This window comes from Ornithodoros turicata, unplaced genomic scaffold, assembly GCF_037126465.1.
Source record: "Ornithodoros turicata isolate Travis unplaced genomic scaffold, ASM3712646v1 Chromosome93, whole genome shotgun sequence".
NCBI classification, from domain to species: domain Eukaryota; kingdom Metazoa; phylum Arthropoda; class Arachnida; order Ixodida; family Argasidae; genus Ornithodoros; species Ornithodoros turicata.
In genome coordinates this window covers 357,052-383,676 of record NW_026999397.1, presented here as the reverse complement: position 1 = coordinate 383,676, position 26,625 = coordinate 357,052, and the positions used below count along the sequence as shown (strand labels likewise).

Genomic DNA, 26,625 nt, shown 5'->3' with positions numbered 1-26,625 from the left:
AGGTCACCATCACCTTCATGCGGTACGTTTGCGGGAGGCCACTGTGTGCATACATTGTGTTCTGACAAGCATCAACGAGGACGAACAGTTGTCATAAAGGCAGCCAGTTTACTTCGGTTTCACTATCTTTACGTGTTTCCCATCCATCGCAGCAACACAGTTTGGGAACTGCCACAGCGCTTCAAAGTAACGTGTTTTATCCCTGGATAAAGCTAGTAGTAAAAATGCAACATATTGACGTACCTACGTTATAGCGTTTCACTTTGCAATGGCATTACTTCGTAATTATTCACTGGGGGAGCTTCTTATACAACGCGATACGCAAAAAGTACGAATTCGTAAATTTCGTGTTTTTTCATAACATTATATGTATGTATGGGGCGGTAACGTAACCCCCCACACACACACACACAAAAAAGAGGAAGAAAAGATCAGGAAAAATCGTAAGGGCTGTTTGAGTGGCAGCGGATTATTTCCAAGAGAGGTTCTTTTACCGTTCTAATTGCACTACCAACGGTGAAGGTTCATGGTGGTGAACTCTACCTCGGTATGCCACCGTTATATGCGATGAACGTTTTATTGCAATGAGTAGTGTATGATGGCAGTAGACACAAAAACATGGCCTGTCCAACGCCTAAAGCAATGGGGGCAATGAAACGCAGAAATTGGAAGCTACCAGAGGAGGGGATCGGACTTGAACCATCCAATTTCTGCACTCTAAAAACCGAACTTCGCGGCATAGCACGCTATGCGCCAAAAAAAGAAAAGAAAGAGAACAGTAAGAGCCACCATTTTTCGCCTTCTTTCGTCCATTGAGTACCAAGCGCCGTGCACATAAAATTAATGCTGCAACCTTCAACCGCAGCGCGAACGTTATCCCCGGCTGCTAAGCTGACAGCACAATGGAACACTATCCAAGGTACATAGAGATGGTAGCGAAGCATGCATTGGCCACCACGTCTTCAAGGGCGGCCATGATAAAGACCGTCAGCGCCATCCATCCGTTGCGGGGCAAACCACAAATTCCGTCATAATGACGTCACCTGGTACGTCACCATACGTATAGCGCGGGGCGGGCGCTCGCGCTGCGCGTTCGTTCCATCACGATGTCGAGCCGCGGAATGTCAGAACCGCTGTTGAAAGCAAATCCAAGAGCAAAAACTCAAACAATTTGTAAACAGAGAAGAATCAACACTAGCGACATGCGTACAACAAAGGACACAGGAGACCAGGTGGTTCTTTTATCACAGGTAAATTCGCCATGCCGTTGTAAACAGTATATATACCCACATGAGACAATTGATGTTCTGAGGCTGGAACACAGTGACTTTTCAGTGACTTCCATCTTTCATCATAGATACCCACGACAGAATAATGTGCAAAATAACCAGTATCACAGTCCATGTACTGAATAAGCACGAAAGGATAATGTACAAATTCCAGCAAACACAGGTGGGACCCAGGTCCTTAATGTCCAATGCATGCTGCTATAGCTGTCCTGGTGTACATCTGGAACTTTCCACATATCTCTTATACAAAGAAGGTGGAAGTGAACATATTTGCACTTGAAGGTCACATTATATGATATTTGCATACTGTGTGGTGCTATGTCTGCCCACAGTTTTTGGCACTGTAACGAATGTTATGGGGGAATAAGAAGGCACAAGTCCATTACCTCATTTTAGAAGAAGATACTTTATAAAGTAGAAGATACTTTATCTTGCAAAACAGCCACAACAGTATCAGCATCCAGCAATGACAACCTTGTTCAGTGTGTGTACACCCTGCTGATGTCTACTTCTACTTTGATTACAGCAGCATTTTTGTATTAAAGGAATGTCAAAGCATCGACAATGTTCTGTGCTTCTGCTATTTTGTGCACATTTTGCCATGTGGTGTATATTTGCAAGCTGCACAAGGTGCTTAGCCCTGCACATAACTGCACCTACATACTTGCACACAACTACTGGACTCAGCGCAGGATTCAAAATTTAAAATTACGTGCTAGGGATCTATGTACACAGGTATACACTTAATACATATCAAAGAATAGGCGAACTGCTGAAAATTCAAAATAGAAAATGTATACTAGGTATCTATGTACACAGGTGTACAAACACTAAACATATAAATAATTGGCACAGACTACTGAACTCTGCACGGCTGTCAAAATACAAATAACACAGTAAGGAGTGTTTGTGCAAAAGTGCACTTTGACAAATCGTATGCTTGACAGGACTGAAGGAATGACAAGAGTGTGTAATCTAGGTTACAACTGAAAGCACTGGATAGACAACAGAACTATGCATATCCCTTTGCATGGAAAGAAAACTTCTGGTTACATCACAACAACGTGCAGAGATTACGAACTTAGTCTCGCTGCCTGCTGCAGTGCCTTCTGACGTAACGTACTACTTCGTACTTCCTCATTCCTTTCTCGTGCAAACCAGAACAGTCGTGCCCTCGGAAAAAAGTGAAATATATCATCACACACCCATGAAGAACACAAACTCAATGTCTTTGGCACAAGTGTGTCCAAGACTTCACACTGCTTGGGCCTGACCCCTTGCGGGGTGAGGAATGTCTGAACGTTGGCTTTGGAGGCTTCCTCACACGCACCCACAAACGTCGCAAAGGCAGGAAAAGGAACCGACAGCTCCAAAGTCAGTACTGTCCACATTCTTGACACTCATATAAAGCGATAGCTGGCTACTGTCCTGAAATGCGGCATTCCTCCGAGGAATGTCCCAAGTTGGACTTGGTGGTTTGAAATTTAAAAGACGACGATGAAGAAGAAAATGGCTATGAACAGTCACAAAGTGCGCAGTCAACGTACAGCAAACTCGTAGCTAACAACATGGAGAGCGACAGGAACCGGAAGAGTACTCGGCTCTGTCTATAATCTTGCGTATTACTGGCAGACCGCGCGAATTGCTACATCAAAAACCTGCATATTGTATTAGTACAGACATTATTCGCGCCTCCGATTAAATTATTTTTGTTTACCTTCGTAGTTTGCCCCTCAACAACCACGCTCGCATGTGTATCATGAAGGGCGCAGGGTTGCTAACATAGATTTCGTATTTTTTCCCGCCTTCGCTACCATTTATATTTACCTTGCACTATCTGTGTAGGCATTCCAGGAGGGCGTAGCCTCAGCGCCTTATCATTTACCCTCTCGCTCCTGAATACACGGTAATTCACGTAAGCTGCTGGTTGCCGGTCAAGATGGGTGCACGATCCATGGTATAATAATTCCTATATCAACACGGATGGGATGGGCTTGAGCCAACTTGAAGTCTTTATAAATAATTTAATGTTGCAAACACGACAGTGCATCAATCGTCTTTGTCATATAACGTAAATGAAACTCATCTTCGACTCAACTACTCATCTTAAAAATAAAGTTGTTGTTTTCGTCTCCAGGCCTTATTTATAACGTCATCCATTATATATCCCTATTGAAAATAATTCCTGACGTTACCTCAGAGTCTGAGGTCTTGAGGTATTATGGGACATCTGAGGTCTTGAGGTTGCCTCAGAGCTTGAGGTCCTGGGGTTACCTCGGGGCCTGAGGTTTCCACAGATTGGACCTGAAAGCATTGGACAACACAGAGCGCCCGTAGCACGACGTCGTGTTCAAATACTTTTTATTGGTATTGAGGTCATCAGGTTCTAAATATTTTTCAGACACTCTTCATTTTCTTTCTGGTTTCTTCGCCTTCCTCTGTTCTGCTCTTGAAGCACTGGAGGTATGCACATAGAGATAAAATTCAGTTCAGGTACCACAACCAAAGAGGTAATACAAAATAATGCACTAAATTCCGAATAGTGATTACCAAATTGAGTGAGCATGTCTGCATCTACAAAAGTAATTTGCCCCACGCAGTGACAAAAATATAAAAGTTCAGTACGGTAAATTGCCGTACTCAAAATGGTGACGGTTGCGACAACAGGCATACCTAGAGTCTCCAAATAAGTATAGTAGATCTATGCATTCCAAGAATATGCGTATACGTTTTCAACGAGAAAAAGTAAATATAAATGCTTGTTAAACCAGAGGGATAAACAGTCTGGTGAGCTCGTCCCTCAGGCACGTTGTCGAATGGAAAGCAACAGAAGGACAGAAATTTGGTGCCGATAATACACCGTTCAAGGTAAGGGAATCTGAAAATACGGTATCACAAATACTAGAAATTCAAAGTTACATCAACTTCTAAAGCGTCACTTTCCATTCACGAGATATTCAGGCATATTTTTTCCTCTGAAACAAGACACACGCACGCACGCACACACATACAGTAAAAACTATATACAACAAAATATTTCCCTTCACGTGCCTTCCAGAAAGAAGCTTCCACGGGTTTTCTCGCCGTCCTTCCGGAAAATAGCGTGCTCTGGATATTCCGTGTTCCGACTGAAAATCTGTGCGATCGTTGTCTTCAGAAAAATTACTCACGTCGTCCCCGGAAGTAACAACTGGAATGTCGTCAAGAAACTCACGTTTACACACCTCATCGTCGCACCTTATTAATAAGCGGCACACAGGACGAAGCAAATACACACGCATGCCATGGGAGCTGGCGCGTAACTGCTCAAAGCAGAGGCAGGCGATTCCGAGAACTCGTTACAAAAGCGGTAACTTAGTGCACGGTCCCCGAGCAAAAAAGAAAAAAAGAGGGAGAAATAAGGATGCGTGGCTGGAGCGAAGCCGCTGAATGGAGCTGTAAAAATGACACCGACGCATGTTTCCCGCCTTGTGTGTGTGTTTTTTTTTTCCGAACCAAACGAATGGAGATATTCCATCTTTTGTATATTCCTTGCACAACATTTCATTGTGGCGTACGCCAACTTGTGTGAAGCTCATAGAAGCAGAAAGTATCGCAACAACTCCTGCTTGCAATTTTATCCATCCATTATAGCCTCTAATATAGAAATACACGTGAGAATCTACCGTTTACCCTATATTGCCCTTAAATTGTGTTTTCAGATGACTGGTCATGCAAAAATCGGTAGTGTATTTTTCACACGAGTAATGTGATTTCTGTTTGCATATTACCGAAACCCTGGAGACCAGGGAGCTACGCAAACAGACGCACGCGGACTGTGTCCGGCTTTTTTTCGTAGTTCCCTAGCCTCGGGTTTTAGTAATATGAATTATAATCTCCAGCTCCCTTACTCTTCAGCAATTTTTTCATTGTGACTTTGTGTAACGTTCCAATAGGGATATATATCAAACTAACACGCATGTAGTACACGGAAACGCGAACTAATAGCTCCACAATGTCAACTAAAATCCCTCCTCCTAAAATGCCTCCTAGGGGTCCAAAAGTGGCATATCGTTGGTTCCACAGTGTAGAACCACGACACGCACGCTTGGCGGCAGCGAATCTACTTCCTCCAGACAATCCATGATCTTTCCTCCGCTGCGGCATACAAACATCGTTGGCATCAGTCGAGACCTGGGATTAAAATGATGATGTAAGCATTTGGTCTGAGAGTCTCCAAGAACAGCAATAAGGGGGGCAAAAGAAGAGTACTTCGTGACAATCTGTTCTTGTCTTGCGGCGGCCATTGTAGAAACGTAGGTTGACGTAAACAGATTATCAAACGGCCACGAAGTTTTACAGAAGTTGAAGAAAAAAGAAAAAGAAGACGCGGATACAGTTTTATACTAGTGTATTACATAGGGAGACGTCAAACAGTAAAATGGGCAAGGAGTCGACGTTTCGACAGTGGCACTGTCTTAGTCAGGACAAAAGATGCGTAGGTGGTTACACATTACTTAAATAGGTTTGGAACGTGACGTCCTTATCGGTACGTCATACGTACGTCATAGGTACGTGACGTCGTAATCGATACAAGTTTATTACATAGGCAGACGTCAAAAAGTAAAATGGGCAACGGGTCGACGTTTCGACAGTGGCACTGTCTTCGTCAGGACGAAAGATGCGTAGGTGGTTACACGTTACATAAATAGGTTTGGTACGTGACGTCATAATCGGTACGGGCACGCCACAGGCGTTTGTCAGTGAGTGAGATTCGGGAATATTCCAGAAGGTCAAGTCCGGGTGGTGATGTCATTTGCCTTTGCTCACTGTCCGCTTTGGGGAAAATTCCTGGGCAGGGTGAGCACTGCTTCGAATTTTGCTAAAAAAAAAGAAACGGAAATAGCTCATCTAGGCGGCCAGATTTCTTACCGTTGAAAGTTCTCCGAGATCTTCGTTAATGGTTGATTGGAATTTCTAAATGAGATAAGATTCGCATTGTTCCCTGCACCGATCTCAGCTAAAATTTGACTGGGGTATGAAAAGTGACACATTATTTAGTGAATGACCTGGTTGTTTGAAATGGCGAGAGACCGGGAGGCTTGGCTTTTTTGTAACGTCAGATCGGTGGTTGTTGAACCTGATCCGAAATGATGTTTTAGTCTGACCTACGTATTGTGCTTGGCACATGTCCCACTGAATGGCATAAATGATGTTAGATGAATTACAGTCGAAGTCAGTATTAATTTTGACGGAAAATTGGAATTAGTGCCTTTAAGGTTGGGTTGAGTTGGTCGTTGGTAAAATAACAAATAGTGCCTTTAAGTACTTGGGTTTTTTGCATTAATTTGCATATTTGACACCTGCGACCATCGCACGGGTGGCAGCCGCTTCCTGGATGCGCTGCTTGGCTAACCTTAGAGCTAACTAGATTATCGTGCAGGATGCGCGCGCGACTGTAGTTTACCCGCGGTGCCTCAGAGAAAATTTGTCCCATGCGCTCCGATTGGAGAAGGATACTATGGTGACGGTTTAGTATACTGTTAACGCTTGGAATATTGCTGCTAAATGTTAAGATGAGGTTTACGGAACCGTTATCTAACATGCCTTTGTGGTTTTGGAACAGGGCTTTGCGATCTGCTTTGCGGGCTTTGTTTAGTGCGTCGTCAACAAAGCTAGGTGGAAATTGACGACCGATGAATGTTTCCCTAAGTTCAACTAGATTTCTGTCCAAGTCATCGTCACTGGAACAGATGCGCCTCTATCGAAGTGCTTGGCTGTAAGGGATGGCAAGTTTAATATGACGCGGGTGTCAACTGTTATATGCTAGATACTGTTGAGAGTCCGTAGGATTACGGAACAGGTTTGTGGACAAGACCCCGTTGGTTAACTTTACTTAGATACACGTATATATATATATATACACACACACACACACACACACACACACACACATGTATATATATATATATATATATATAACGAAGGGGGAAAAGCCATTAAAGGGAGACTCCGCACCAAAAGCGTTATGAACTAACAATGCTACTTCAATCTATATCGTATGACGTTTCAGTGGTCGGAATATCTCATCTCCAGGTGACATAGATAATTAGAAAACGATTTTTTTCCATCCAGTGATTCGGCGATTTTTCCATGGAACGGCAGTCTAGCAACACTGTGCTTCACGTCACCGGTAGTCTTCTCGAGCGCGCGCTTTTCTGTTTCTTCTGCTTCGTTCTGTTCTATCGTTGGCGAGTACTTTGCGTGATATTTTTCATTATAAATTCCTGTGCCGTCAGTGGCTGAGGAAAGACGTTCACCGAGCGGAATGGTTGGGACAATGTGTTGCGCTAAAGGCTGCAAAAGCAAGCACCCGACGACGCCCGATGTTTCGTTCTTTCACTTTCCGAAAGACAGTGATTGTTTTCGTCAGTGGGTGGCCGCTATTCCGCCGAAAACGAGGAGTTGGCATCCGACAACTCACAGCAGACTTTGCTCCAAACACTTCAGTCGCAATATGTTCGATCCCTCGACCGAACTCATGTTCAATATGGGCTGCAGCAACAAACGGCGATCTCTCGTGCCCGGCGCCGTGCCCACGATTTTCGGAAGGCATATGGAACTACCTGCGCGTGCATCGTACGACGAGCAAAGGCGGAAACAGGTGAGGTTAATTTGTAATGTGTGTTCACAAACTAAAATTTGCTAATTTTGTGTGCAGCTTGTCGACGAAGCACTCAGTGCGTACGAGCTGAGCACACCCACAGTACCTGCAAACACGGATGCGGAAGATCACTTCAGTGCCGAATGTGGTGAGTGCAGCATAAGTTTGCAGTTGGAAGAACACTGTGAATGAGTGTTCTTGATGCTGTTACGTTTCGTGTTCACTTAATTGCATTGTATTCGCTATTGGCTTCGCTATCACGAAATACACTGAACGTATTTAGCAGATATCGGTGGAGTCATTTGTGACACTGGTGGCGATGTGGAGACAGCACCGTTGTCCCCACCTGCTACTCAGGTAGTGTCACCTGTGTTACCCAGCCCAGTCAGGCCAACATACACGGAGCATGGAACACAAACTTTGGAGAACAGTGGTAAGATTTCTTTGCTTTTCATAGGAATATGGATAGGGATACTATCTGCAAATTTACTTTTCTTGATTAGTTCCACAAGTCATCGTGCAAACGCGACCGCCTCCTCAGCTCAGTGACGCATCTTGTCAGACAGAGCCAGTTCTATTCTATGACGACGTGCGACGCACTTCAACTCCAGTTTTTGATGGTCCCATCCTCCCTCCTGATGGTCCCGTCAACCATGATGGTGTCCCCATGAATGATGTCCCCATGGATGATGTCCCCATGGATGATGGTCCCCATTCTGATGATGAAGACAGCATGGCAGAGTAGGTCTATTTACACTTATACCGGATTGTATTTTCTGTGTTCATGCAGCCCATTTCTGAATGCATAAGTGTACGTATATTGACTGTACACTGATTTTGTGCAGGATGTTGGATCCTAATGATGCTAGCTACGTTCCAAACCAGACAGATGGGTATGGTACTTTTCAATGTCACATTTGTACATGGGTAGGTATGGTACTAATGGTATTTCCTCATTATGGAATTTTCATAGGACATTGGAGTCGTCATATTTTGAAGCCCCGCTTGAGGCCCCACTTGAGGAACCTGATCTGCTGGAACTGTAAGTGCACTACTCGTTTGCTTTGTGCACTGCAGTTACACAGATGCACATGTCATTCAGGTTGGGTACAAGGAAGTAGTCATTTATATGCTGAAGTACACACGAAGGAACAGGCACATGTGACATGGTTCCAGTGTTTCAATTCCGTTAGCCTTCCCACCCACTTCTGCATCATTTCTAAAAAGCTATTCAGAATTAGCATGCTAAGTCAACTAAATTTATGTTGCTGAACCATTTCCAGTTTAACCTCATTTCCACACTTCGCAACAAGTTCACTAGCCGCAATAGAGTCAATGCCTCACCCAGTCTATATAATCAAAAGGGAACATTGTGGTCAAAACAGAGCACTTTAAAGTAGAGTATTTAGAGTACAGTTCAGGAATTTAAGCATTGTAGACAATAACATATTTCATTTGCAAGATTCATTGACAAATGGTTCAAACAATAAAGTATATCTTCTGTTATTCTTATCATTTGAATACAGTTTAGGTGTTGCAACACTATGCATTGTTTACCCATGTGTTTGTGTTTACTCTCTTTGCTTCACATATTTGTGATATGGAGATCCATCAGCCCATATACAAGCTGCTTATTAAGAATTTCCTTGTAACCCTTGTAATGCATATTTCTCCAGGCCTCCCAATGCCGACACTGATGAGCAGCCAAGCTGCAGTGCAGAAGATGAGGATGATGAGAACAGGTACACTGACTTGTCTGTACTAGGGAGTGAGAGCATCTGTTGCTTGATTCAAATGAAATCTTGCATGTTAACATAAGCTGGAAACAAGCTGAGAAGGATATGTTCCCAGTGCAGAACATATCCTCAAACACAACCACCTTTGTAGTGGAGATAAGGGAGCAACTTCTAGTGAGGTGACCAGTTAAAAAAAGGGAAAAAAAAAGTTGGATGTTGATCTAAGCTTGAGGTAGATGTGCTTTGGCCATTGAGTGTTGTTCGATAAACATTTTTGCATCGAGCGAGTTACATTACTAATTACGAGAATGATCCCATTCACATTATAATAGAGACATTATTGTAATGTACTGGTGACAGTGAAAATCATGCCAGCTATATTGAAGCCTTATACTTATGATGTCCTAATTTCAGGTTTGAAAGCGTACCTGACTCCAAAGGCCTGAGGGAGAACTTTTACATGGTTGCAGAATCTAACCTCCTTGACCTGCTCCGCATCTGCCCAACGTGCCTGACAGACCAAACAAAAGTCAGCCTCAGCTGCAAGGGATCCTTGCTGCGTGCAAGTGTCACATGCAAAAAGGAACACACAAGAGTGTGGCATAGCCAGCCGCTTTTGGGTGCAAAGCCAGTAGGGAATGTCCTAATGTGTGCTGCCATTTTATTTGCCGGGTGCTGTCCAACAAAAGTGCTCCGCATGTTTGACTTCCTACACCTGGCGAGCATCAAGAAGACACAGTACTACAGAATGCAGCACTGCTACCTTTTCCCTGCAATTAATGAGGTGAATAATGAGGTGACATTAGGGTTTCTGCTGATGAATGTATTATCCATAAACTGGTCCTTACAACTCTCCAATCTGGCTTCAAGAAAATCAACCCATAGTGAGACAAATGGTTAGCAGTAAATACTGACAAATGTAGCAGAATATCCTTTACACGATCCCAAATCCGCTTACACTCTTATCACATGGGTCCCCATGCTCTCCAACATGTTGGCTCCCATAAATATATTGGTCTATGCATTACTTCCAAAATGTCTTGTTCTCTCCAAATCTCCCATATCTTACTGAGTGCCAACTGCAGCCTCGGATATCTACACTATAATTTCTGTTAGCTCATAATCACTCTAAAGCAGATAGTCATTGAGTGCCACTTATATTTCCGGTGTGTCCAGATCTCGTTATTTCGGATAACACTTGCAGTATATTTTGTCCATTGTGGTATCCTTCGTAACATTGTGAAATTTATTATCTGCTCGTCCTGTATGACATTTCCTGTCTAAGTACTTATTGATGTATACTTGTGTCCCATTGCGATAGGTAATGTCCTTGCAGCGCCCTAAACGTATCATCCAAAATAAATAAATATACTTCCTTTTCAGCGTATTTGCGTTATTTCTGCATGCTAATGAAAATACATTTCTTTTAGGCGTGGCTCTCTGAGCAACAGGCACTCATCCAGAGGGTGAGGGGCAGAAAACTAATGTTAGCTGGAGATGCTCGGTGTGACTCTCCAGGCCACAACGCGCTCATGGGGACATACACTCTACTGGAGACATCCGTCAACAAGATATTACACTTTGAATTGATCATGGTATGTGGAAATAACAACATAACTGACAAAAATGTGATTTGGTCTCTTGTGTAATCACTAGAGGGAGAGAAACTCTACTAATATAAAAACATACGTTCCAGTCTCCACAGGTTGTCTGCAGCAACAACATGGAAAAGAAAGGACTTGAGCAGGCCTTGGCATTTCTTGATGAACATGAACTGTCCACGGACCTGCTTGTCACTGACAGACACACTGGTGTCAAGGCTTTCTTGAAATCAAAGCACACCAATATTCGTCATCGTTTCGACGTCTGGCACGTGGCAAAGGGTAGGGATTTATCTCTACATTAGTGTTTCTTGACAGATATGGTTTGGTACAGTACAACATAATTCGAAAATTTTAGGTATAAAGAAGAAAATGCTGGCAGTAGCAAAATCAAGGCACCATCGAGATGTGGCCCTCTGGTGTGAGAGCATTGTTAGACACCTGTACTGGTGTGCACGAACAAGTGGGGACAGTGGAGAAGAGCTGCTCGCAAAATGGGTGTCCGTCATCCGTCATGTTGTGAATGTTCACACCCACCCTAATCCTCTTCATCCGGTGTGCTACCATGGTGATATCGGGGACAGACTGTGGCTGCGTGAAGGTAACTCCCTGGTTCACTGTTATACTATCTACTTCATATGCTTCGTATATATGCTTTCGTCTTGCACTTGAGATGAGCCATTCTTGCGAAGGGTCTCCAATAGTCTTTTCATAAACATAACATACCGGGTGTTTCAGTTAAATCCCCGGGCTAAATATTACGTATTTTTGTCGCGGCTGGTCGCGGCGCAGCCCAAAAGGACGCTCTTTCACTCCCTTATCCATCAATAAATTACGTCCTTACATTAATGAATTACACCAATGAATTACACCAATGAAATACGCCCTTTTGCGCTTCGCCGCGACCAGCCGCGACAAAAATACGTAAACCGAAACCAATTAATTACTGCCACAAATGATCCGCTTCGGTGGCAGATTTTTCTCTAAAAGGTGTCCACTGAAGGTCCCAAAAGGGGTAGTACACATTTTAATGCCGACAGCGCCCTGCTTTAGAAGGTACGCTTTTTGACGAAACTCATTTGCATTTTTATTTTAATAATGAGCGCCTCCCACTCATTCACACGGTGTGCAGCTTGTAGGTGGTATCGGACAGATACTTGTAAAAAAGAAAGTTCGTGGATTGGTGCACCCGTTCGCGAATTATTTAGCCCGGGGATTTAACTGAAACACCCAGTATACCGCAATCAGTGTACATTTTGTGGTACGCACAATCATACAATGTTTGTGGTATGGGCTGTCTGGTACATTGCCACGCCGAAATTCTTCATACTATTTGTTTTATAACCAATGAAGTGTGTTGCAAGCATATGTGTTCTCGTCAGCCATTCATCATGTGCGTTGTGTAGAACTTTGTGTGTGTTAACTTTTTCTTTCAGGTTCAGACACATTCAGGAAACTCCACGACATCATTATGGCGAAGAGTCTTCTCGCTGACATCCCTAGGCTTTCACCACGAGAGCAAACGTTCGGCTTGGAAGCATTCCACGGACTGCTGATCAATTTTGCGCCAAAATCACGGAGTTACTCATTTGAAGGCATGAAAGCAAGGTAATAATTCAAAGTGTTATTGTTTATTTCTTATAATATATTATGAGTAATACAACAGTCTCTTATACCACATAATCTTCAAAGGACACAAATCACTGCCTTGCACTACAACTACAACTCCGACCGGGTAGTGCTGCAGAATGATGATGGGAGCAACAAGTGCCGTCTCAAGCCATGTAAGCCAAGGAAGCAGTGGGTCGTTGTTCCCTTGAAAGAAGCAACATCATATGGTTAGTCAATTTGTGAGATGCAAACGTATCCACATAATTTATTGGACTTCCTAATTCAAAGTAATCATCATTTTAATATTTCTCCCTAGGTTATGTTGATAACCTGTTTGACCATGTCGTGAGGTGCCTGGAAAAGTGGCCATCCTATGACGCTGCTGAAAGGTCCAACCCTCGAGTTTCTATGCCAACACTCTGCAGCTCATATGGTGAAAAACCAAGTCTAGAAGATGCTGCCAAGGCACATCGTTCAAGGTTCAGCACAGACGCAGACTGCTCCTCGTTTGAGTCAGCCTAAAGGATTAGGTATTATAGGTCATACATTTCTTTTCAGTATATTTATTTTTGCCAGCAGTGTAACGGATATTACAAGATGCAAAATTACTCTTCAGCAGCCTTGGAAATGCAGAAGCTCAAGCAAACCAGCGAGGAAATGCTAAGGGAAGAGTCTGGGAGATTTCGAGCAGAGGCTGTTCTACTTGGGCTTCCCTCCCAGCCTTTCCACTGGCATGGTATTTAAAGGGTTAGGGATGACATGTTAATGGGTGTTACAGATGGGTCATTTGACCCATGTCAGAATATTTTTGTTGTTCAACAGGGTGTCTACTGAATTGGAGCCTTGAAGTTTACTGACTTTTCCCTATTTTCACTGACTATTGCAAGCAAATATCCTGACCAAAAACAAGTGGGAGCGTCATGGCTGCTGCTATATTTTAGTGCAGATCCCTCATAAAAGAGATCACTACTCGGTTGCCCTACTTTTCTGCCTTGAGCTTGTCGTACTGACGGTTTGCTACTTGCGGCAACGTTGCAGCAGCGTGGTTGCTCAACCATTGGTTGGCAATCGCAATTTGTCGTGCATCGTCACAGCTCTTGTTTTAGACTTTCTCTGATTTCAGATGCCTTCTGGAAATCCCCTGACTTTTCCAGTCATATCCGAATTCCCTCATAACTTCTGGTTTTCGAGGTTGCTTGGTAGACACCCTGTTCAAAAACTTTGTTTCAGTCCAGTGTGAGGGCCTTGCAGTGGAATTCGGTTAGAAAGGAACCTGGGTAATCTCATTGTCAAAGTGTACTGCAGAGTTCTAGTGTGTGTGCGAAGGACCTTGTTTTCTAGGGACCATATAAAAAAATTGGCATACATGGGTGAAACTTCGTGGACTTTTCATGGTGCTTCATGTGCAAAGGCCCCTGTGGGAAAACTGCTATTACATTGCATGGCATGCTGGTATGGTCACATTCACCTGCTGGCCTGCTTGTTTGTCTGGGTGGTGATTGCCTTCCAAGGGAGCAGTACATCTGGAGTGTAGAGTTCGTGTAGGTGTACTTCGTCAATTGAACCTCTGTATGCAATAAGGGGATAAGTTGACTTATCTCCTTTTTACAATTTTTGCTGCGTTCACATCTATATTCCAGTATGCACCTATGAATGAAAATTTAGGACCGTATTGTGATTTGCTGGCCTGCTACAGCATGGTGAAAAACGGGAAATGCATGTATGTCAATGGGACGGACAATCAGACCAGGCCCCTGTTCTCGGTTTGCTGTACTACGAGGGGAGACCCAAAAGAAACCGGAATTATTTTCTAAAAAATTGTGTTTTTATTGTTGCATGCTCTAATTTCAAACACCTTCAAAGTAATCTCCCTTTGTTGCAATGCACCTGCCCAGACGTTTTTTCCACTGCTCAAAACACTTTTGGAACTCGTCGACGTTGATGCTTTTTAGTGCTTCTGCCGTTTTCTTTTTAACTTCCTCGGCATCGGCAAAACATTTCCCTTTGAGGACTTTCTTCATTTGAGGGAAGAGAAAAAAGTCGCAGGGGGCGAGATCAGGTGAGCAGGCAGGGTGGGCACAGCGGTCATGCCATTTTTGGTCAGAAACTGCTGAATACTCAGCGCGGTGTGGGCAGGTGCGTGTCATGATGAAAGAACCAGTCACCTGACTGCCACAACTCGACACGTTTCTTCCGTAGATCGTGGCGCAGCCTTCTTAAAACTTCCAAATAGAAGCTTTGGTTCACTGTTTGACCCTGAGGAACAAATTCGGAGTGCAAAAGCCCCCTCACATCAAAGTAGCACATCACCATTGTCTTGACGTGCGACTTCACTTGTCATGCTTTCTTGGGTCGTGGGGAACTGGCTGTTTTCCATTGGCTAGACTGCTGTTTCGATTCGGGGTCGCAACCGTAGCACGAAGATTCGTCTCCGGTTATGATTTTAGAAAGAAAGACGGGGTCCGTCTCCAACTGGTCCTTCAAAGCATGGCATGCAGCCATGCGATTCTCTGTTTGTTCGGGCGTGAGCAGTTGAAGCATACATTTCACTGCAACTCGTTCCATGTGCAAATCGTTCGATAAAATTCGCTCACATGAGCTCCATGACACCCCTGTTAACCCCCCAAGCTCATCAATGGTCCGACGGCGTTCTTGCAAGACGGCTTGACGAATTCTGTCGACATTTTCTTCAGTACGGCTGATTGAAGGCCGTCCAGAACGATGTTGATCGTCAATCGACATTTCGCCTCGTTTAAATTGAGAAACCCATTCGTACACTTGTGTTTTGCTCAAAGCAGCCTCCTTGTAAGCCGTCTGTAGCATAACTGCCGTTTCCTGATACGTTTTTGCCCAACAGAAAACAAAATTGCACTTCCGCACGTCGTTCGTGCAAATCAGCCATCACGAAATAGGCAAACGCGTTGAAGTGGTCTAGAAATAGAATTCACTCAAGCCGAATGCAGCGTTGCACAACAACGCCATCTGGTGCACCGATGCAAAACAGTTCGTAAAACTCTCAGCTAGTGGTGGAATCCTGTATTACAAGGAATGCGCCCTCCCGAGGACAGTTCCGGTTTCTTTTGGGTCCCCCCTCGTATTTCTTTTCCAAGGAGCATTGCTGTAATGCTATCTAAATGCTAAAAAAATAGAACGCAAATGTTGCTTCCACATTGCACTTTGCAGGAGCATCGTAAAGTGGATAGTAACATTGGCCCACTTTTGTGGGCCAATATTTTGGTACCAAATGTTTTGGTAATATTACAATAATGTTAACGAGTGTTGCAAAACTTTCCTCTCTAGTGCAATATTGCTTCAATGTCACGGCAACAATGTGTGCTACTAGGGATATTTCATTGTTTGTACTAGAGTTTCTGGGTTGGCTATATTATGATCAGACTCTGGTGTGCGAAGGTCAAGAGTGTTTGTTTATTGTGCTTATGTTGTGTTCGATTGTAGCAAGATGTGGTGCTAATGTTTGAACTCCACTGCAACAACATTCATGCAGCATGTGTACACATTTTCATTTTTCAATGCGTGTGAAGCCAGATTTTGGAGATCTGTATTGTCATCGAGCAGGAGAGCGACCTATGGGGGTAGACTTCATTGGGGGGGACCGCTTGAGCATATCACCAGATCAAGCATATACTTAAACACACACTGTTTGGATAATTTTAAGTATAGCGAGGTGTAAAATATTTGTAACAGTGACAATGATGCATCCTTGCAATTAACCCATGTATCTACAATGAGTCAAGCATACCAATCAACATTCCTAGCATCCCTTCCTGTCAGGTACCATGTTTTGAAGTCACGCTTGTACTACATAGGATATATTAACTGCGAGGAGTGCACAAGAACCCCTCTCAAAAGACAGTATGAATTTGTTTCCCGAAATGTTGTATTTTGGTTCCAAGAGACATTGCTGTAACACTGTCTAAATGTTGCAGAAATACAACGCAGATGTTGCCTCCACATCATATTTGGTGTAACGCTGTCTCTGTGTTGCAGAAACAGAAGACAAATATTGCCTTCATATTGCATTTGCACTGAACTTATGCGGCTGTAATACAGTCTCAATGTTGCAGAAATACAACACACATGTTGCGTGCACATTGTATCTGTGCTGGAGAAATATGGCTTTAACACCGTCTCTATGTTGGAGAGGCATAACGCAAGCTTTGCTTCCATATTTTATTTGCATTGACGGAATATGGTTGTGACGCTGTCTCAATGCTACGGAAATCTTATCCAGCATCGTTACTGGAAAAAAATTTCAATGGGACGTTATCCGGGTTCGCACAATATTTGCGCTAACGGTTCCACAACGGTCTTGCAAAATATTGTGCTACGATAGGGTACGCATGAGTAATGTTGCTCGAAGGTGACTGAGGAACATTGAAACACTGTTCCCTAGCAACACTAGAGAAATATTAAGCTGTCACATTGCGAGAATAACGTGAAATGGATAGTAACATTGGCCCACTTTTGGCAATATTATAACAATGTTAACAAATGTTGCAAAACTTTGCTCCACGTGGGACGACATTTGGATAGACAAATGCAGATGCACAGCCTAAACCTCAATGTGATACACTGATGTGATGCATACCTCTATACCCAAGCAAAGTGGGTGTATGCAGTTGAGGGGAAGGCTTCTCGTATCCGCCTTAGGGCACAGCCTGGAATTCGGCGTCTGTTGCCCTTACCGAGGCCACCCCAAATGCAGTACACAAATTCCCTGTACGCTGTAAACCGGAGGACACTGCATGGACAAAAATAAAATACCTATACATATTGGTACTTCTCTACATTACTCTCTCATAGTTCCCATGCATCATGCTAAATAACTGCAAACCCTACATACCGATGCATGTAGTCAATGCTGCTATCGTCGTCTCCACATCTCTCCATATAGATAGGGCAGTCTGCCCTCAGCACTCGTGAGCGCATTTCGAGCTGCTTTCTATGCAGACAAAGCATGGAGAACAACTCATGTTCTGTGATGCATTCAATCACTTCTTCATCACACACGGCTGAAACCTCATCTATTTCTTGGCAGCACAGGTTCTCATCGTCTTCCATTGGACGGCAGCGGCCACATGAGCACCTAAAAATGCAGTGCATGCAAAAACAGTGCATATGCTTACTGAGTGACTTATTGGTTGTGTTGTAAAGCTTTCTACAAAATATAATATCTATGCAATCCTAGGCAATAACATGTGTAACATATGTACAATTGTTTGTGTGAATATTTCATAAAAGTTTTGCCCACTGAATTGATAGTCTGTTACCGTGTGTCCCATTTCTGCAAGCAAGTTTGTGAGCACTGCCAAATAAATGTTAATTACATGTGTAACGCCCGAGGCTCCCTTCCAGTTGTGCTGGACTGGGTGGCCCCTCCTGCACCCCATCTAACCCCAAAGGGGGACAGGGTCACAAACTGCTTGGGGACCCCAAGAACGGATATGGGAAGTGTAGTTGCTTGCTGAGTGCAACAGAATAAACCCGTATTCTTCGCGTGACTCTCTCGTCTGTTGTCTCCTTCGTCACATATATGTCCTTGTAGCTTGCAAAATATTCTTGAAGTAAACTTTTGCAAAATGCATATCATAAAGAATAACAGTAAAAACGCACATCATACTGCTAAGCATTACTTGCTAAGCAAGCATGTATGCTGCAGAGCATCAACTCACACAATCGCCCGAACGGTGCCGCTGTCTGGTTATGCAATGAACTTCCAAAATACACCGAATTCAAAATCTTGGCGGGAGCACTCCCCACGTGCAGTCAGCATGCCACTGTGCGCTTGTTAATGTGTGTGTGTGTCTCGGCTGAAAGACTGCACTGGTGGATGGGCTAGGATCGCAGCGTGCAGTCGTACCAAGTATCGTGCATTGTTCGTACGAATTCACGAACCCTCACACTATACACTATAGTTTCAGTTTTATTAACGTCGCCCGCAACAAAAGAAATGTCAAACCGTACTGATATAGCAGAAACATATACGCTGTTACTCACCATAGACTAGCATCCACACGATCACAATTGCTTTCGCTTTCCTCGCTGCGGCCTCGTTGGCTTGGCATGGGATCAGTCATGAACGGCGATTCCTCATCGTCTATGCATACGTTTTGTTCGTTGAAATGAATTTCTTCGTCTGAACTGTAGTCACACTCAGATGAAGAAATGGAGGAAGCAGATGATTCGTTATCCATGTTCCACCGAGAAGCTATAACGCGCGCGTACCCGAAACTGATGCAGACGGCAGCCTGCGGCCCGCGGGAGACTACCGGTGACGTCACACAGGGTACGGGAGGCCGGAGAGGAAGCCGTCTGGAGTTTCGGTTTCGGTATACAATTTTCGGCTTTTATTGCAACTAATACGTCTCCGACCGCCAAACCAACTTTGCTTCTAATTTCTAAACCATATTTGGGACTCATATGCACATTTACTACGATAGTTTCGATTTCTCCCGGAGTCTCCCTATAAAGAAACAAGTAAATCACACTAGACGTATCTGAAATTAAAAATTACAAATTAAGATGGCTTCTTATATATATATATATTCAATAAGGATCAGAAGTGGTGGCAGTGCTTCTACAGGACAAGGAATAAAAGGGGACTTTATTAAAAACTAAGAGGGGGTATTCGACGTTTCATATATATATATATATATATTGCTCATGAAGATGCAATAAGGCCGAAACAGCTGTCCAATGCTGGTGTGGCGACGTTTGGGGCTTATAAACATATATATATATATATATAAGTTGAAATAAACGAATGCGGTTGACCACGAATATATATATATATATATATATATATATATAAGCAGGAAAAATCAGAAGACGACAAAGAGACGCTGCTCTCTTTCCCTTGTACATAACCCTCTCCCATATATAAAGCTTGTTCTTGTCACCAAACCCCAGTCCCGTCGAAGGCAGCGCTGACTGCCGAAACGTCGACCCCTATCCCTATATGTCTTAATAAACTCCCCTTTGTGTTTTCCTGTAAGCTCTTTGTCGTCTTCTGATTTTTCCTGCTTATTTCATTCTCTTGGTCAACCGCCCTCCTAAGCTTCTAATCTATATATATATATATATATATATATATATATATAGATACTCATTGAACGATGCGACAGCACCAGAGGACACGTGTTTCGCCGTGTTTGCGGCTCGTCGGCCCTGGGTAGCTGCGCATCGTTCGAGATTGGCAAACCAGGGGTCACTCAGTGAGCGATATACACCTGGGAGGGTGACAGAGCACTCCTCAATGCCACAGTGCAAGCCAGTGAATTATAAAGAAGGGGGAAAAGCCATTTAAAAAAAATAAGTAAATGATGCTACACGTGTTTGAAATTCAAACTTACAGATTAAAATGGCTTCTATGGCTGCACGTAGAGAAACAGATACTCATTGAACGATGCGACAGCACCAGAGGACACGTGTTTCGCCGTGTTTGCGGCTCGTCGGCCCTGGGTAGCTGCGCATCGTTCGAGATTGGCAAACCAGGGGTCACTCAGCGAGCGATATACACCTGGGAGGGTGACAGAGCACTCCTCAATGCCACAGTGCAAGCCAGTGAATTATAAAGAAGGGGGAAAAGCCATTTAAATAAAATAAGTAAATGATGCTACACGTGTTTGAAATTCAAACTTACAGATTAAAATGGCTTCTATGGCTGCACGTAGAGAAACAGATACTCATTGAACGATGCGACAGCACCAGAGGACACGTGTTTCGCCGTGTTTGCGGCACGTCGGATCGTCGCTTTGCGTCGCTTTGCGGCTCGTCGCATCGTTCAATGAGTATCTGTTTCTCTATGTGCAGCCATAGAAGCCATTTTAATCTGTAAGTTTGAATTTCAAACACGTGTAGCATCATTTACTTATTTTTTTTAAATGGCTTTTCCCCCTTCTTTATAATTCACTGGCTTGCACTGTGGCATTGAGGAGTGCTCTGTCACCCTCCCAGGTGTATATCGCTCGCTGAGTGACCCCTGGTTTGCCAATCTCGAACGATGCGCAGCTACCCAGGGCCGACGAGCCGCAAACACGGCGAAACACGTGTCCTCTGGTGCTGTCGCATCGTTCAATGAGTATCTGTTTCTCTACGTGCAGCCATAGAAGCCATTTTAATCTGTAAGTTTGAATTTCAAACACGTGTAGCATCATTTACTTATTTTTTTTAAATGGCTTTTCCCCCTTCTTTATAATTCACTGGCTTGCACTGTGGCATTGAGGAGTGCTCTGTCACCCTCCCAGGTGTATATCGCTCACTGAGTGACCCCTGGTTTGCCAATCTCGAACGATGCGCAGCTACCCAGGGCCGACGAGCCGCAAACACGGCGAAACACGTGTCCTCTGGTGCTGTCGCATCGTTCAATGAGTATCTGTTTCTCTACGTGCAGCCATAGAAGCCATTTTAATCTGTAAGTTTGAATTTCAAACACGTGTACCATCATTTACTTATTTTTTTTAAATGGCTTTTCCCCCTTCTTTATAATTCACTGGCTTGCACTGTGGCATTGAGGAGTGCTCTGTCACCCTCCCAGGTGTATATCGCTCGCTGAGTGACCCCTGGTTTGGCAATCTCGAACGATGCGCAGCTACCCAGGGCCGACGAGCCGCAAACACGGCGAAACACGTGTCCTCTGGTGCTGTCGCATCGTTCAATGAGTATCTGTTTCTCTACGTGCAGCCATAGAAGCCATTTTAATCTGTAAGTTTGAATTTCAAACACGTGTACCATCATTTACTTATTTTTTTTAAATGGCTTTTCCCCCTTCTTTATAATTCACTGGCTTGCACTGTGGCATTGAGGAGTGCTCTGTCACCCTCCCAGGTGTATATCGCTCGCTGAGTGACCCCTGGTTTGGCAATCTCGAACGATGCGCAGCTACCCAGGGCCGACGAGCCGCAAACACGGCGAAACACGTGTCCTCTGGTGCTGTCGCATCGTTCAATGAGTATCTGTTTCTCTACGTGCAGCCATAGAAGCCATTTTAATCTGTAAGTTTGAATTTCAAACACGTGTAGCATCATTTACTTATTTTTTTTAATGGCTTTTCCCCCTTCTTTATAATCCACTGGCTTGCACTGTGGCATTGAGGAGTGCTCTGTCACCCTCCCAGGTGTATATCGCTCGCTGAGTGACCCCTGGTTTGCCAATCTCGAACGATGCGCAGCTACCCAGGGGCGACGAGCCGCAAACACGGCGAAACACGTGTCCTCTGGTGCTGTCGCATCGTTCAATGAGTATCTGTTTCTCTACGTGCAGCCATGGAAGCCATTTTAATCTGTAAGTTTGAATTTCAAACACGTGTAGCATCATTTACTTATTTTTTTTAAATGGCTTTTCCCCCTTCTTTATATATATATATATACTCATTGAACGATGCGACAGCACCAGAGGACACGTGTTTCGCCGTGTTTGCGGCTCGTCTGCCCTGGGTAGCTGCGCATCGTTCGGGATTGGCAAACCAGGGGTCACTCAGCGAGCGATATACACCTGGGAGGGTGACTGAGCACTCCTCAATGCCACAGTGCAAGCCAGTGCATTATAAAGAGGGGGAAAAGCCATTGAAAAATAAGTATATGATGCTAGACGTGTTTGAAATTCAAATTTACAGATTAAAATGGCTTCTATAGCTGCACGCAGAGAAACAGATACTCATTGAACGATGCGACAGCACCAGAGGACACGTGTTTCGCCGTATTTGCGGCTCGTCGGCCCTGGGTAGCTGCGCGTCGTTCGGGATTGGCAAACCAGGGGTCACTCAGCGAGCGATATACACCTGGGAGGGTGACTGAGCACTCCTCAATGCCACAGTGCAAGCCAGTGAATTATAAAGAGGGGGGAAAGCCATTAAAAAAATAAGTAAATGATGCTAGACGTTTGAAATTCAAACTTACAGATTAAAATGGCTTCTATGGCTGCACGCAGAGAAACAGATACTCATTGAACGATGCGACAGCACCAGAGGACACGTGTTTCGCCGTGTTTGCGGCTTGTCGGCCCTGGGTAGCTGCGTATCGTTCGGAATTGGCAAACCAGGGGTCACTCAGCGAGCGATATACACCTGGGAGGGTGACTGAGCACTCCTCAATGCCACAGTGCAAGCCAGTGAATTATAAAGAGGGGGGAAAAGCCATTAAAAAAATAAGTAAATGATGCTAGACGTGTTTGAAATTCAAACTTACAGATTAAAATGGCATCTATGGCTGCACGCAGAGAAACAGATACTCATTGAACGATGCGACAGCACCAGAGGACACGTGTTTCGCCGTGTTTGCGGCTCGTCGGCCCTGGGTAGCTGCGCATCGTTCGGGATTGGCAAACCAGGGGTCACTCAGCGAGCGATATACACCTGGCAGGGTGACTGAGCACTCCTCAATGCCACAGTGCAAGCCAGTGAATTATAAAGAGGGGGAAAAGCCATTAAAAAAATAAGTAAATGATGCTAGACGTGTTTGAAATTCAAACTTACAGATTACGTTTCTCTTTCTTTCTTTTTTTTTTCAGCAAGGTTTGAAGCAGCGCTCACCCTGCCCGGAATTTTCCCCAAAGCGGACAGTGACCTACGGCGAATGACATTTTATAGACCGAACAACACTGTTCACGTTTGGGGCGAGTTTGCGGAGCCCCCGTTGTTCAAGAAAACAACATCTTGAGAAAAACTTCATATCCTACATACACCCCCGCTAAGGGAATACAATTTTTTTTAGCGAAATGGGGTCAAGCTCCAACACTAGCTGGTTTTGTCCAGAATGGCTCATCTGTCATCGAATTCTTATTACTCTCAAAGGGTGGAACCCTGTCCAGGTTGCCAGAGTGCTGCAGCGAATGCAGTAAAAGAAGTACATTCTACACTCCGTCCTTGTGTCAGTACACTGAACCCAGTGAGAAGCTAACAGGGGCTATCATATCTCGACTTACGTACTGTCTGTGTTGAGCTGTACCCAATTAATGATGCTCTTGTTGGCACTGGCTTCCGCAATATGAATGAGTGCAGCTCCATGAGGACCCTACACAGTACGTTGCTGGCGTTTTGCAACATCGTTGCATTTCGAATTAATTCAAATATTTAAAAACATAGAATACGGGTGACTTCATACCCCAAAAACACTCGCGATCCTCAGGACGTCCTCAAAGTGTCATCGCGTCCTCGTCCGTGATGGGATATCCGGAGGAGATCCGGAGAGTGTCATTATGGGATCTTCCCGTGATAGTCATTTGCGTACATCCTGCGGCCGCCAGCCAGAGGACATATATAGGAGAAGTAAATTAGTTTAATAATGCGATGTGCATTTCTATGCCTGCGCCCATTAATTAGTGTTTCGGTTTGTTTGTCATAACCAAATTCAACCAAATCAGCAGTGATCATTTATAAACTACAAAAATACCACAAAGAGAAATACAAAAAATACAGTGATACAAATACAAATTGAATGATTTCAACGGATACTCTATGCACTGGGTTCAATGTGCGATAAAATATAGCTTGCTAGACCTTTCATTGTGATCTTGTTGCCATGAACATCCGTGCAATATCCCTGATTGGATGCTGCACGGAGCATTTCCGTGGAAGATACAGAAAAGTGATGGCATATTACAACGTGTGCTTGAGTTTCGGTGGATGTTTTAAATCAACTAAGTAGGAAACACGGACATTACCTTGGTTGTATCCCTATCATCCAAGGAATTCGTCACTGGTGTGTTGCTTATACATGCAATTGAATTAAACTTAGGTACCTCACCCTTGGTTTTGACTGCGATGCTAGGAGGACTCTCGCCCATGCGGGAGTTTGCAAGATAAGCAATATATAGTATATGTTTTATCTGCGAAAGGAAATGCCAGTGTTAGATATTCCTTTCAAAGTCGGCTGTCTTAGTCTTACACTTAGTGGCACATGGCCTTTTATATTTTTTGCTTTTTATACCACGGCACCCATTGTTCGTCATCGAAAAACAATCAAAAATGAGAGACGGAAAATGACAAGCTGGTGGCCGAGGTTGAAAACTGCAAGAGAGAGAGCCCGTTTCCACTGTAAACGTCTGCACACTTCTAGAAGTAAGAAATGAAAGCAGATTTACTGGAGGATTTTACATGATCCTATAGTGCTCCTGAGAGTATCCCAGTCTTGTCCCCAGATGTTGTCCCTAGGACCATCTCTGGAGTCTCATTCTAACACTTGTCTAACAAATTGAGGATAATGTGGGGATATCCCCAGGATGTCACTGCTGTCCCGCAATGACATCCTCAGGATGAGTGAGGGATATCAGCGTGTTCTTGGGGTATGGGCACCTAGAGAGGACAAAACCGAAATACCGGTACTCTGAGATATTGGCATATGAGATATTGAGATATAATTATTGAGACTCTCTCGTTGTCTCAATTATTCGCGATTTGGGAAAGAAGAATATTTATAAAATATGTCGCAATGAACGCAGTGTGCTCTTGCATCGTTGAACCCATTGGCGTGGGGATCCTGGATGTCTGAGGCTGAGGATTTGTGGAGGTTCCGGCACGCATAATATCAAGCTTCTATATATATAAAGAAAAAAACTGACCAACCGATCCCTGAAACGGTGTAGAATCGCCGTCCAGTTATGACAGCGTTGCGAAGGCGTGCAAAATGTAAGCTAAAGCAGCGAAACTCCTAAAAGAATTGTCCTCAGTGGGTTCCTACGACATCCTGATGCTGATTCATGCCAAACTACAGCCCCTGTATCTCATCGTCCTCAATATTTGGTGCCAACCTGACCTGGACAAAATTCGCAGAAACTGGCCTTTTGTGAAACTCTGAGCTTCTACGGTGGTTTTTGAAGGCAGATCTCGTAATATCTCCTCTTTGCTCTTGCTCCAGTCAAGGAGAATCGAGACAGGAGGCCTCTCAAAACGTCTACAAGAATGTCAAGCTTCGTTCGCCGAACTCCATCGCTCAGTTCTTTCGAGGTCGAGCACCGTATCAGTTGAATTGTACAACCTGCGTTAGTATATCGAACGCTCATGCGCATGGTCAGAGAACGTAGAGTGAACGTAGTGCGAAACAGTTACGTAGTTGTGATAGAGAAGTTGAATGCATTGAAGCTGGTGCGCTTCAGCTACTTTTCGTCGGACTGACAACGAGGTCCCTTAAAAAGTCGTCGCGCGCTAGGCTCTTGGTACTCCAAAAAGCATGTGTTCGACTATTTTTTCCGATTGTATGGCTCCTCAATGTCTCTGTCAGTTATCATGAACTTGAATAAACTTGGCACGCGCTTCACATGTGCGGGATAAAAAAGCGCCCCTTACTTGGCAAATTTTCGAGTTCAGTTCGTAAGACTTGACCTAATAGAACTCAAATTAGATGACATTCACATCAGGAGGTGGTAAAATCCTAGTAAGAACAAATGCTGCTGACCACGTGATTCTAGGTGGCGTAGTTTTTATGACACGTTTTCTGAGACATCCTGCATATTGACGCTAAGCACTGAAATACAATGTAACAGAAACGGGAAGCATTTTCAGGAAATGTGTGCACGAGTTTGTTTTCTTACTAAGGCATTCTTTTGGCTAAAGCAATAGGCCGCCTGACACAGAGGCGTCATCCTAGTATGCATGATCAGGTACAGCAGTGCAACAATTATGAAAGCGTCCTTAGTCTGAAAATATTTAGGTATTCAAGTGGCTGTATTCTGTATCTGCTCTTGCTTTCAGCTTTAGCTCGGTAAGGCGAATAGGCCGTACATGTAAGAAA

The 26,625-nt window shown here is 44.0% G+C and overlaps 2 long non-coding RNA genes across 2 annotated transcripts; both read right to left on the bottom strand.

The window, feature by feature from the left end:
• Positions 1 to 3,632: 3,632 nt before the first annotated feature.
• On the bottom strand, positions 3,633 to 4,605 carry LOC135374655 (uncharacterized). Its single transcript, XR_010417053.1, has 3 exons — positions 4,504 to 4,605; positions 4,341 to 4,425; positions 3,633 to 3,746 (listed from the first exon to the last, which is right to left on the bottom strand). It is a non-coding gene; the product is annotated as an uncharacterized LOC135374655 (long non-coding RNA).
• An 8,273-nt stretch (positions 4,606 to 12,878) lies between these two features.
• On the bottom strand, positions 12,879 to 17,936 carry LOC135374653 (uncharacterized). Its single transcript, XR_010417051.1, has 3 exons — positions 17,745 to 17,936; positions 17,490 to 17,642; positions 12,879 to 13,084 (listed from the first exon to the last, which is right to left on the bottom strand). It is a non-coding gene; the product is annotated as an uncharacterized LOC135374653 (long non-coding RNA).
• Positions 17,937 to 26,625: the final 8,689 nt, after the last annotated feature.